Source organism: Atractosteus spatula, chromosome 10 (assembly GCF_055471065.1).
Source record: "Atractosteus spatula isolate fAtrSpa1 chromosome 10, fAtrSpa1.hap1, whole genome shotgun sequence".
NCBI lineage: Eukaryota > Metazoa > Chordata > Actinopteri > Semionotiformes > Lepisosteidae > Atractosteus > Atractosteus spatula.
Genome location: NC_142715.1, coordinates 10,072,076 through 10,085,773, shown reverse-complemented (window position 1 = coordinate 10,085,773; position 13,698 = coordinate 10,072,076).

Sequence of the window (13,698 nt, the reverse complement as noted above, 5' to 3'; positions counted from 1 at the left end):
GGAGAAGTCACTTCCTTTCTTTTGGCATGCTACCTTTGACTCATTCATGCTACCCGGAGTACATCTTGATGTAAGAGTACATCATTCAGAGTACACTGTCAGTCATGATCCAGCTACCCGGCAGCAGTGTTACAATAACACCAGTTCCTGTTCCCAGCCCCCCGATAAACCACAACACCTGTGTTGGGTATCTGCTAGGGTGGTTTGGAGGTTTGTTCCATTAAAGCAAACTAACTACCTGTACCTCTTCAGGGCTTACTGTTTCTTGGATTTCTATCCAATTCCTTAGTGTGGCACCTGAAGGCATCCATGACCTCAAGTTTGGTCTTATGTTGTCTGGTTCTAGACCGTACAGTGTTAAGTTACCATGCTGTACTATGGCCTCCTCAGGAACTTAAAGGAACTGTTTTATTAGGTAGCTGCATCATGCCTGTCACAAGTCACAGTGTCAGTTAAACGTGGTGTGCTGACCAGCCACTTACTTCCCACCTGCTCTTCATGGGGTTCATTAACCTTCCTCTGCTCGTTAGTAGCTTTACACCCTTCATTGGTGAATCGTTTAGACACAGCCAATGGATAGCTTTGGTAGCCATACCCATCTCAAGATTTGGAACCGAATTCAATCTTGGTTTGCCTTCTGGGTGAGCTATGAACGATGGGGTTAATGTCACACACTCCTCTACTGAGAAGAGTGGAATCAAGTGGGTTGGGAATTGTGCCGTGGTTAGACTGGCTACAGTGGCACTAAGCTCCCTTAACAGGTCTTGTGTCAACATTCTGGCCTGTTGCACACAAGCATAAACCCACTGTATAACACCAACAATCATGTCCACTGGTTGGGGAATAAGGTTTAACCCTGTTGCATAGGAAATTGCCTGTAGGGTTTTCCCTAAGCTTTCCAACTTTTGCTGCTGTCGATACAGTCTGTCACTACCCTCTGGTATCTCTGACACCTGCCTTCTTGGGGCAGTCAGGGTGAGAGTGCCAGTAGCACACAAACCTACCAGAAAAAGCAAACGTGCAACAGTGGCGGCAGCAATCAGTCTTCCCAAAAGTCTTTTCGGGTGGCTGATCCCAGTCATCTCCTTCTGAGTGACTGTTGCCTTTCTAAGCTGGCGCAGCGTGTACATGGTGTCTTTCTCAGTATGCCATGTGGCATCTTGGGCACCAACATCCTGGAAATCTGGGGAGATCTGACACAGCTGCTGATGCTGCTCCTCCATTTCCAGGGCATCTGCTTTTTCGATTTGTTCATGCCTGTGCTCTAGGAACCCTGCAGGGGGCGGTGCAGCAGTGGAGCATGCCTGACCCTCGGCTGAGTGGTCATCTGGAGCACCTGAGTGATCTGGGATTGTTACCCCATTCTCACTGTTCAGGTCCACCCTGCACACTTCCTGATTGAGGAATCCCTCTATCGGCATGTTTACAATCGTTCGCTGGGCGTGGGTGTAGGACACCTGCTCGCTCCCCCCTTCCCTCGCTAGGGGTTCAGGGAGCTGCCCCAGCACTGGGATAGCTAGTTCACTGTCTTCGAACTCGCTATCACCCACCAGGCCCATGTCAGTGCAGGCGGGGATTCTGACACCCCTCTTTGCGATGTCCTGCACTGGCAGGCGGGTGACTTGACCATCCAGCTCCAGTCTGGGTGAACCACTGTTGGTCAGACTCAGACTGACAGACTGAGCTGGTGGCTGTAAGAAAACCGGCTCGGCTTTCATTCCCTGTCCCTTCTGGGGGACTGGGTGTGTTGGCAACCCTGCTGTCGAGGCAGGAACAATCAGGTCAGTCTCACTCACTACCTGGTAGTTGTGAGAAATAATGTTACCTGACTGCAGGTTCCCTGGGTCACAGCAGAGGGAATCGGCATCTGGGATCAGGTGTGTCCACAGCGCAGTAGTCTCAGCGTCCAGCTGGACCTCCTGTCTAACCTGTGAATGTTGCACCAGGGGCACCTGGCGGTGGCCCTGTGACAGCTGCTCAAGCAGATCCTCACTAATAGAGGACCTCTCAGGGCTAAGGGCGAGGGCTACATCACCAACCTGCTCTCCTGCCATCTGGATCCCTTCCACCACTGCAGGGTGGTGGTCCTGACCCCTCTTGGGTGCCAGGGTGCACAGGGAAAGCTCCTTTTCATCGCCAGGTGGGGAGATCTGCTCCTCTTTAGGGATGTAAAAGGTGTGTGCTTTACCTGGTGGATCAGGCGGCTGCTCGGAGCACCGCTCCTGTGGCATGGAGGCTGTTGGGACCTTGGCCAGGGCACGACTTCCCTGTATATCCGGGGAACAAGAAAATATTTTTATTTCTTGTCCAGAGGGAACAGAAGGAATCTCCGCATAGGCTTCTGTGTTCGGTGGGCACTGTGTAAGCACAGTCTGCTTCTTGGCCCCCCTTTCCTTCTGTACAGAAGGCTTAGGAGCCTTGACCTGTTTCCACACTTTGCCTTTCTGGTGATCCACCAAAGGTTCCACTCTGAGTCGCATACCCTTTTCTTTTTCTACCCGTTTGAGCTTGCCGTGTGACATCAAACACCTTTCAACCTCAGTGTCAATCAGTGTCTCACTGGGTAAGACATCTCCCATGGCAGCCTTGAGGTAAAAGCTTCGTGCTTTTCCTCTGTGTTTTACTGCCTGCTCTGTGACTTCAGGGGTGGAGTCAGCACTCGCTTGGGAGTGGCTGACCTCATCCAGGCAGGAACCCTTCCGCTCAATCAGATAGACTGAGGGAGGGAGAGGGGGCGGGTCTCCGCCTCCTCCAGTGGAGAGTATCAGCTCATTCACGCTTCCGACAGCCTTGGGGAGCGGTTGTCCCTGTCCTAATAAAGCTTGTTCAAGCCTGGCCAGGCGGGCGGCTACTGAATCCTTTTGTTCAGCCTTTTCTAGCCCTTTCCCTTCCCCGGTGTTCTCATGGCACTTAGGACGCTGGGTGCGGTCCTGTGTGAGTGCTTTGGAACGGGGCTTAGCCAGCTCAGGAGCCTGTGCTCCTTCGAGCAGGGGGGAATTAACCCTGCTGGCTCTGACGGCGAACACAGTCGCTTTAGCAGCTTTTTGCTCAGAGCGACTTTGGACATCATACTCCCAGGCTTTCTGCGCGAATCTCTTAATATCAGTCATTTTCATGGTCTGTGCATCTGTATGCATTAAGATCATCTTTCTGACTGACGGGTGGAGATTCGCAATGAATAAACCCTTGAAATGTGTGTTCTCTTCGCAACCCTCATAATTTCGCCCTGCAAAATAAGTTCGTCTAAGTCTCTCGTAATATTCGCGAGGGGACTCTGCTCTCTCGTGCTTAATGTTAAGGGCGGCGGCTATCGCGGCAGTCGGGTCAATAAACGCACTGTATTCTTCGATAAGTGCTTGACATAGCTGCTCAAAGTCATTACAGACTTCTTTCATCTGCCTAGCCATCCACTCATGTACAGCTCTGCTGGTAGTTTTCCTGACCAGAAACACTTTCTCCTGTTCTGTGGCGTTTGGCAGGAACTGCAGGTTATACCTGAGGTCTTGAATATAACTCTCGATATTATTCTCTGACACTGCGGGGTCAAATCTCTCTATGTCCTTCGCTAGCTCTCTCAGAGAATGGAGATTTATTCTTCTAGCTTCTCCGCTGACGGAGATATGGAAGAGATCGTGGTCAGACTTGTCGCTGCTAGAGAGAGTGCTTAATAGCGACTCGAATTCAGACCTTTTAGCAACCATCGTTAAACTTAAAGAGTATTACTTTTAAGCACGAAATCACAGTTTTACCACAGAAAACCACAAGATCAAGTATGCAATCAACCCGGTAGATTGCAAAAGATCACAAAACAATCAAGCACTGCTTAAAGAGCAAGGGGAACTTTTTTCCTTTCGGCTTTCAGCACACTGTATTGTCGTGTATGAAACCCGCGGCGTTTTATATGAATTATTCCGCTTGGTTGATTCATTTCAGTCTTGCCACGCCGGTCCAGGGACGCCATAAATGTAGTGTTTCATAGCCGTTCAGGGACGCCAAATATGTAATCATAGTGGCTCTCTGAAGGCACCAGTTCTGTAGGGTTTGGGCATTTACTGAGACAATTTTCAATTGTAGCAGTAAATCACAAAGTTGATTCTTTTGATGGCTTTAGAATCCAACCATGCGATATAACTCAAACAACGCACACACACAGGTACTAATACACGAGGATACATTTATTAATACATAGAGTATGCCTTAAACCTAACAGATCTTATCGAGAGGGTTATCAGAATACAAAAGATATATATTCAATCAGTTACGAAGTGTTACACATCAAGAGGACATACGTTCAGTATATCATTCATTAAGACCGTTTCGTAAATGAACTTGGTTATAACTTCTACATTAGATACTTGAAACAAGTACATAACTCTTAGGAATTAAATTGATATCAACTGGTTTGGATAACAATTGAATTCTCGAGCTGTAATGCATTGAAGTTGAATACTCATCCAATTTCTGGGGATTCAGATCTCCTGCGGGCACAAAGAAACAGTTGCAGGCTGTTGCTGTCCAATCCGCGCTCTCTGGCTCGGTGCCAGGCTGTGCTGTGCGGCTTGCGACGGTGCGCTGCAGATGCTCACTGGCCGGCTAGTTAGTGTTGGTTTTAACTAGCAAAGTTTGTGCACAGGAGAAAAGATGACTGTGGGTCCCAGCAAGTCAGGAAGAGGACCGGTTCGTTCCTGATGAAGCGCTAGTTCTGAATAATGATTCAGCTGTCCACAGTTCCGACCTGTTCACGAGGCCTGCTGCTGGTTACTCTCTGGCAACCTCCACTCTAGACTCTTAGAACAAAGGAAAGTTCTGGCACTCGGACACACTGGCCGTTCCGTGGTTGTCCGGGCTGAGTCTCAGGATGGTCAGGAGGCGCGCTGCGAGAATGTCCTGCCCTTGGGAGCCTTCTGCTCCTGGGCCGTCCTGCCCTGGAATTCTCCTTTGAATTCCCTTTAGAACAGTCCACAGAATCCTCTCCAGAATCTTACTGAATCTCCCGAATCTGAATCTTGTTGAATCTGGAGTCTTCTTGAATCTCTCAGGCTCTCTGTGTTGCCTGTTTTTACCTGGAGGAACTTCAGCTCGTTGATTGGCTGAAAGTTCCATGGGCATCAGAGTCCCACGTGGGTTACTCAGCCCTACCAGTCCCTGATTGGTTGATCAAGGTGAGATATGAGTCACTTAGTCCTGACACTTAGTAATGCAGTCCAGATGTCCATCCGGCACTCCCTAGACTGATAGGCGCCAGTGGATGACCATTGATCATGATAGCCAGACTTAGCTAAGTGCATCCCCCTTTGGGAGCTGTCCTAGGAAACCTTAAATCATCTTGCATGAATAGTTTCTCTGTGGCTGCACCACAGAGATGAACAGAGAAATGGGGCCTCATTTGGGAAGCTCAGAAACACTTAATTCTGCCTTATTATTAAGCCTCGCCGCTACACAGGACTGCCACTGTGGTCTATTTCATCACCTGTGACCCCATCTTCCAAAGACAACAGTCCAATCTAGCATAGAGTGTCCCGGACTGCTCCGTCAGTGACAGTGAGAGGTTTATCTTGTCTCTTGTTCCGCCAGAATGTAACAAATAGTGACCCCTTAATGGAGGAAACTTTAGCTTTTGTAGGTAATTATACCACTTGACAATGTTACAGGTGATGGGGGGGAACCCCTAGTGATCCCACAGTCTCGCATAGACAATGGCCAGTCTACACAAACCTCCAGTCAACACAGCCCTGACCCCTGTTATGTCACCCAGGTCTACACTGTGAGACAATGATTATTTAGGAAAATTGTAAGGAATGCATTCCAAAGCAGTCCATGGAAGTATGGAATTAAAATAGTCAAGTCTTGTAAAATAGAGTATATTATCTATTTATTATAACTTTACATTGTGACAAAAACAAATTTCAAGTCCATTATGAGCACACACAGCATATTAAAGATGGGTCTCTGCACTGTAAAGGAATCTCAGTAACTTTAGCTAATAAACCTGAAATGTCATTTCTTTTACTGCTTGTTCTTTAAGGTACTAACTCATTGACATTATGTAGATTAAAATAAGACTATTCACAAAGAAAAAGCATTTATCACAAATGTATCATGCCAAATAAACTCTAGTAATCAAGAGCAATTAAGAAAAGGAAACAAAACCATCTTTTGAGGATGCCAGATAGAAATGTAAACACACACTCACACGTGGAGCCAATCTTACCAGAAATCAATTAACCCACCAATGATCTTGGACTGATGTCTGAAAACCAGAGCAAACAGTACAATATTAAGGTACTAAAGCTATTAGTAGAACAGATCTAGCTTCTCAACATAATACTTATGTCTGAACTTCATTGAATAGTGACACTTCAATCTTTCATATTCAATATTTTTTCACAAAATCAACAGCTGAGAACAGACCGCCATATACCTTTATCCAGTGGTTTTCAGAGCAGAGACATCCGTGTGGGCAAGAGTTCTTTCCCTGAGGTCCACTGCACGTCAGCTAGCCACGTTCTGACTGGGTCGTGTGTACTCCTGGGAACGTCGCCTGTAATGAATATTGGGGACTTTGTACAAATTAATAATGTGAGCATATTAATATGATTTGTGTTGAAGCCAAACATAGACAATCACTGTTAAAACTTGAATTCAACCTCCAGTGTCTGCTTTTGAAATGCTGATCATCACCCGTCTTCTGGCTTCTAGATGCACGTGTTAATGGATATTCCTTGTCTTCTTTTTTTTCCCCCCATATGCTCTTCTCTGTATCATTAAGTACTTCTGGGTCATTTCATGTACCTCGTGGCACCTTGGCTGGTGGTGAATGGCAGGCAGCTGCTCTAAAAATAACATGCCTATTAATATGATGTTGAAGACAAAACCAAAACAATACAACTTTGTTTTGCACTTTACAATTTATCACAAGCTTGTCATATTTACAGTCATCAACTGATTTAGGCTGCTGTTCCTGTGAAAAATGTCCTTTGTTTAAGAAAGATTCAATTTAAAATCTTTAGGTTTTAAATATAAACCACTGGCAATATGGTAATCACTTTTACAACTTTTAAGAAGTTGCAAGATAGCTCTACAACTATGTTGTCCTTAACCTATTCAGAAACTACCACTAATATTGTAAGAAATTGTTCTCTAGACTCTAGATCTTGTGGGCTCTGTTCTCGATGAATTGGAAAGGTGTCGTTCATGAAGTCCAGTACTCTGTCGATCTCTCTCTTACCAAGAGACTACCCATCTAACGCTGCAGGAAACTCCAGTGCCTGGTCTGGGAATGCCGTGCTATTCAGATTCTGTCAATAAATTTCAAGAATGGTTCACCTTTTTGTTTACACTGTGGCATTTCTTTGCAGTAACAATTGAGTGGGATAGTTATCTGCCTTCTATACTCATCTGAAAATCATGTATCTTTTTAGCACTCCTATATCCCTTCCTTATATCCTTGCTGATGAGAATGAGAAATGCTATTTTCAAGACATTAACACGAATATAATTTTTACATTAATTCCAAAGTACAAGAAAATGAATATCTGCAAAATATGCATTTTAATATACTTACTTAGTTTCTTTTTTGGAAATGGTCAGTGAACCAACCACTCCAGAGCTTGTCCTTCACCTTGAAATTATTTCCTGGAAATGCTGTAATCACAGAGGAGCTCTTCTCCCCTCAACAATGTCCCTTTTTGTCACAGACAGAATTATGACAGGCTGTTCGTTGATTATAAATGACTTTCTTACAGCCCTTACATTGTCTTTTCTCTTTGATTGATTTATCCATCTTCCGATTTGCCTCCTTATCCGGGAGGCAGGCTCAGTGCTTTTCACGAGCATCAATGCACAGTTTTTGTGCAGGTTCATCTGAAAAGAAAAGACATCTCATGTCTCCCTCTGTCATCTGTGAGCTTCAGCAGTTGTCTTTGTGATGACCTTGCCATTGTAATCACACACCACCTCTCCCTTCTGGAAACACCTGGAAGTCACAAACTTCTTCCCCTTCACAGGATCGTCAGTGATGCTCAGGCCTTCCCAGATTTGATACTTTATCAACTTTTTAATTTGCATGTCATTTGGTGGCAGTCCTGTGTTGGGCTTCCACTTCTCAAGCACTTCAGACACTGTTGATACATTGGCTGACCAGTCCATCTTCTCCATCTCCTTTCACAGCGGCTGACTTGGGCATTACAGCACAGTTTAGTGAAGTAAAGATGAAACGGCTGATAAAACACAAATAAAATGCAATTAAGGTACATTCCAGATTTTCTTAAATACTGTACATGATTGGAGCTATGCAGGTGGAGGTCTTTTGTTCGGTATTAACATGGATTTTAATTGGCTTCTTTGAAAATTGGCCATGGTGTGAGTGAGTCCTGTGATGGACTGGTGTCACATTATGGGTGATACAGTACTTTGCATCCACTGCTTGCCAGGATGGTTCCAGATCTACCACAACCCTGAATTGAGTGGATGGGTATATCAATGTAGCCATCAACTTGCATGTTCCTCTTCTTCACTCAATGCAAAGGAAGCCAGCTGTTGTTTGAGGTTTTGTGCTCTTTAACAGGAATTATGACCATTTTTGTGCCCACTTGTTGAAACAACACTTTCTTTGCACCCATTCCTCAACCTGTAATAGCGAGAAAATAAAAATGAATACACCAAACTGTAAAAATCCCATCTATGTAATTTCTTACTTTTGTTGTATGAAAGTATTCTTACTGTCATGTTCTTTACCACCCCTGGGTGCTACAGGTGCTTCAGCTGGAGAAAGGCCTGCAGGTAATACAGTACAAGAAGCTGCTCAGGCAAGGTGATGTCTTGCCCAGTCTGTGCAACACATCTCTCTTTGCAACCATCAGCACCTTCCAGCAATCGTTCGTACTTGGTTCTGGACTCTGCAACTGTCTATATCTGTGGGAGAAATTAATACTCATCAACTTTTTTTGTATTCAGATTAAAAGTACAACTGAAAGAAGTTTTAAAATGAAAATGACCTATTTTTAGTAATCTCTTGGCAACATTCTTACTGTTCTTCTTCTGAATATCCTTTAGGATACTTTGGAAGTTGATGATGAGGTTAGCCAGGCTGGGATCCTCTACTTTCACACTGATATCATTTAGGATGTAGCCAGGAAAATGGTTTATGTTCTTAATATAATTAGCAATGATTTGGTGAGACAGTCCAGTGGTCTTCATTTGGTTACAATAATTGTTGTTTTGGATAGGCCCTTTACAAAGTTTAAGGAAGATGCAGATGGATCCATAAAAAGAGGAATCTGGAAACATTTTCTACCTGACAAATGTAGAGTCACTATGTTTATGGCTGAGATTTCACATGGGTGAATTTTAAGCTAAGGAGTAAAAACATGTGCTATGGAAATATCACTGCTCAATTTTAAATGCCTTTAAAAATAAATACCTCCTGAGAGCAATCTGCCACTCCAAGATCCTTGGTAAGGTCCTGTTTAAACCCAGCCAGGTGAGGAGCATCCAGGGAGTGCGTTCTGTCCAGTCCAGCCTGGGTCACCGTCTTCCTGAGAGCCTGCTGATGGCTTTTAAGAACTGGGGGGACAGTAGGAATACAAAATACACATTTAAACATTTTTACTTCTAAGACAAACTAGAATACAAGTATAAAACAAAATATACATTTGGAAAAAATAGAAAGTTCTCCAGAACTCACATGTCTCTGGCATCTCTTCCTCCTGGACAGCAGCCTCTTGCTCAGGGCTTCTGGACCACTTGTATATCATTTTAACATACCCTTACATAAAGGTAAAGGTTAGAAATGAAACAGAAGAAGCCTTATAAATTATAAATATCTTACCTTGCTGATGTGTCTTCAGGATTCCACATAAAACAGTCCATGGACTCCGCCAGTCTCACATTCTCACCACACATGAGCCCTATGCTCTTGCAATCCCCGACCTGCCCATTCCTCAGGTGATTCAACAGGTCCTTCCTGGCCTGGAGAAGGAACTTGCTGATCTCCTCTGCTGAGGCTCATTTCATACACACCCTCTTTAGGTGAAGAGGAAACTGGTCAAATGTCTTCAGGCAGGTCTTGCACACCAGAGGAATCCTCATGGGTCTCTTTTGAAAATAAATAACTTTTGTGTAAAGGAACAAGTCAAGACTGTTTCAGTTTCTTAACCGAGCCTTAATTTTCTCTCCAATAGCTTCACCATATTGTTTATTGTATTTTTATCAGAATTATACCTTGCTCTAAAATAATGACTTTATAAAACAACTCAACTCTTACTTGGTCTTGTTCGCAGTCTTTCCAGTAGAAGTCGTTGTAGAATTTAAAAACTGCTGTGATAATTTGATCTGCCAGAGTGTCCTTCCCTAACCCAGTATTGATAGCTTGTGTACTGTAGGGTCCAAAGGTGGTGTTCTGCAATTTCCTCCCATAATGTTTCTTTGATCAGTTGGAAGCAAGTGTGAAAGCTTCCTCCCAGTGGGGAAGCTCAAGATCCTCTAGTTGTATGACAGATTTTCTTCGTAATGCTCTTCGAGGATCTGCAGTGTGGTGTGAAGCCAATTTTTGGCATTGCTTACCAGCTTCAAATATGTGAGTTTGGGTGGCTTGGAAGGTTTTATGAATTCCTCTGTCTTCCGTCGTAGGCTGGCGGGTGCTCGGTTCTCCTGTCCAATAAAACTGCTGTGTTTTGTAAATGGTGGACTGTTTGGATCATTTTGTAGATGATCCTGGTTCCTTGTTGGAAGGTATCCTGTCTGTTTGACATGTTTGTTGTGTAGGCAGTGTGGAGGGTGACCGTACGGTTGCGTGCGTTGTCAACTTTGGATTGATCCATACTTACCATTTAAATGCCTAAAGCTTCGTTGACACCGTTAGGTTTCCACTGTTAGGCAGCTTTACCTCTGTAGAATCTGTGGCTCCATAGGAAGACAATCTTGCCTTTCTGTGTGTCGCTATGTTTCTGCCTGGGTCTTCTTCAGGCATTGTTCTGGAACACTGTGTCCATGCTGGCCTGTTTTTATCCTGTTTTGTAAGGGGCAGTGTGTTGTAGTTCCTCCTAGGGGGCTAGATTGTATCCTATGGTCTGTGTTCCTTCTGTACGTTTCTGTATGAGTAGGTGCAGTTTCAGTTGGTGAATGGGTTTCTGCTTACCCTGGTGGGGATTATGCATGGACCATTAACATCTCAATAGGCAATCAGGGTCTTTTGTTTTCCTCCCTAGTAGGACTGTGCAAGCTGTGCGAGTTTCCATAGCTGATTGGTTTCAGTTATTCTTCTGTTTGTTGCGTGTTAGTATGGTGAAGAGTTCCAGTCCCTGTAGGATCTGGCTAGTTAGGAGAGGGGAACAAAGCTCCTTCTCCCAGATTTTATCCGAGAGGGGACCATCTGGGACAAGGAGAGCACTCTCCTTCCAACGACTAAAACCCTCCCGGTTTTTCTGATGTTCAGGTCTTGTGTAAAGATAGTATAAAGTCTTTTGATCCACTCCCTTTCCTTTTTCTTTCTTTCTATCTCTGTCCAGTTGGGGTTGCTTTCCAGTCCCGTGGTTCCTGATGTACCTGTGTTGTGTCAGCTGGGTTCGGATGGAGTTACCCGTTCCCCCCCACATAGGTCACCCCGCACTTTTTGCACTAGATGCTGTAGATGGCGTTATTGATGTTTTCTGAGAGTGCCCTTTGCAACTGGAAGATTTCTTTAGTTTCTTTGTTTTGGATCGTTGTTTTCTGTTAATAAATGTTTGGCTCTTGGTGTATATGATCTGTTGTGTACAGGTTTTAGCTTGCTTTGGACTAATTAATGCTGAAGGTTTTTGTTTTTTTCTGTGTGCAGATATGATTTTGTGCTCCCTTCGTATGTTTGTGTTTTCTAATATCATGGTTTTTGGTTGGTTTTTATGCTGAGTTGAGAATATGATGTGTTGAGGGGTATTTTTCTGTCATCTGGAGTTTTTCTATTTAGAAATGTTTGTGCCACATTTTTGAGGAAACTTTGTGTGTATCTTCTCTGGCATAAAGCTTGGAAGAGTGTGTATTTGGCTTCCTCAAAGTCTTGTTGTGTACAGATTTTGTGGAAGTGTAGGAGTTGTGATTTTACCAGTCCTTTTAAAGTATGTTTTGGGTGGAAGCTATCCTTGTGCAGTAAGCCGTGTGAATGTGTCTTTAAAAAATACCTTGATGTCCAGTTTGTCTGTGTTGTTGAAGGAAGAAACCTTGTATGTGGTGGTGTCTAGGAAGTCTATCAGGCTACCATGCTTGGTGTATTTGAGTTTAATGGACCGGTGGTGTGTGTTGAGGCTGTTAATGATTTCTTGTAAGGCTTGATATGTGCTGCCTATATGTTTATTTTTTATATCTTTGCCCTGGGATGGACTGGTGTCCTTTCCAGGGTGTAGCCTGCCATGTGTCTATTTCTTGCCACGTTTTAAAGTGGAGTTACAATCCTACTATTTTTACAGTTTTAAATTGACATTTACAAATGTAAAGGAACAAGTAATAGGTTTATTCCATGCTGAAAAAAAGAAGAAAGAGAACACAACGTTTCGGCCGTGGAGCCTTCTTCAGGTGTGAGAGAGACAGGGCAGTGGGCAAAGGTAAAGTAGCGGGAGAACAAAGGTTGGGAGGGAGGAGGAGTGAGAGGCGGGAGCAGGGGACAGAAAGAGAGGCCAATCAAGAGGTGTGAAGTCAGAATGGGTGCAGAGAGGTGTGAAATGAAACTTCCAATGAATGGAGAAAGTTTAAAAGAACAGTAGTCTGTCGTTAAGGGAAGGGAGAAGGTGTGATCCTAGCTGCAGAATAATTTTAGTTTCGGTGGTCTTTCTGATGTATGAGTTTGGAAAACCGTCTTTGAGAACACAGACGGAGAGATTAGAGTGGTCGTGGCCGTCAGAGGTGAAATTTACAAATGTATATTGAAGCAGCTACCCACCTGAACTACACTATGTCAGCATGTGTAGTCTGCAAAGGAACAAGTAATAGGTTTATTCCATACTGAAAAGAGAAGAGAGAAAACTCAATGTTTCAGCTGTGAAGCCTTCTTCAGGTGTGAGAAAGACGGGGCAGATTACAAAGATTAAATGGCACAGAAGAACAAAAGCTGGGAGAGGGGAGGAGGCAGGAGCAGCAGAGAGGCCACTCAGGAAGTGCTAAATGGAGAGAGGTGAAGAAAGGTGTGAAGTCAAAACCTGCAAGAGAATAGAGAAGATTATTTTAAAATAAATCAGTCATTGAGAGATCCTGGCTATTTGAGGTGAAAAGAAAAACTATGGGCTTGGAGAAATCTTTAACCTTCCCAGCCCTAATATGTTCTCTGAAGTGTTCTCCTGGTCTCCTTTCGGTTTCCCAAATGTAGATAGCTGGGCATTTTTTGCAAGAGATACAGTAAATGAGATAGAGGATGTTGTCAGGGATATCCGGAATTGTCCTGTGATGCCCTGAATGTCGGTAGATATGTATTTGCAAGTGATGCAGCGAGTGCTATTGCAGGGGAAGGTGCTGAGTGCGAGGGAGCTGTGAACAAGAAGCTTATGTGGTGGTCAGCGATAAGAGATGATTGGGCGGTCGGAAAAAAGAGTACCAATGGAGGGATCGTCCTGTAAAATGTAGTCATTGTTAATGATGGTCCTGGGGATAGAAATTGGGTTAGGGTGGTAGGGAAGCACCGAGGGAATGCAGTTGTGAGACTGGGAGTTCCTGATTGAGTTGATGATCCGAGGG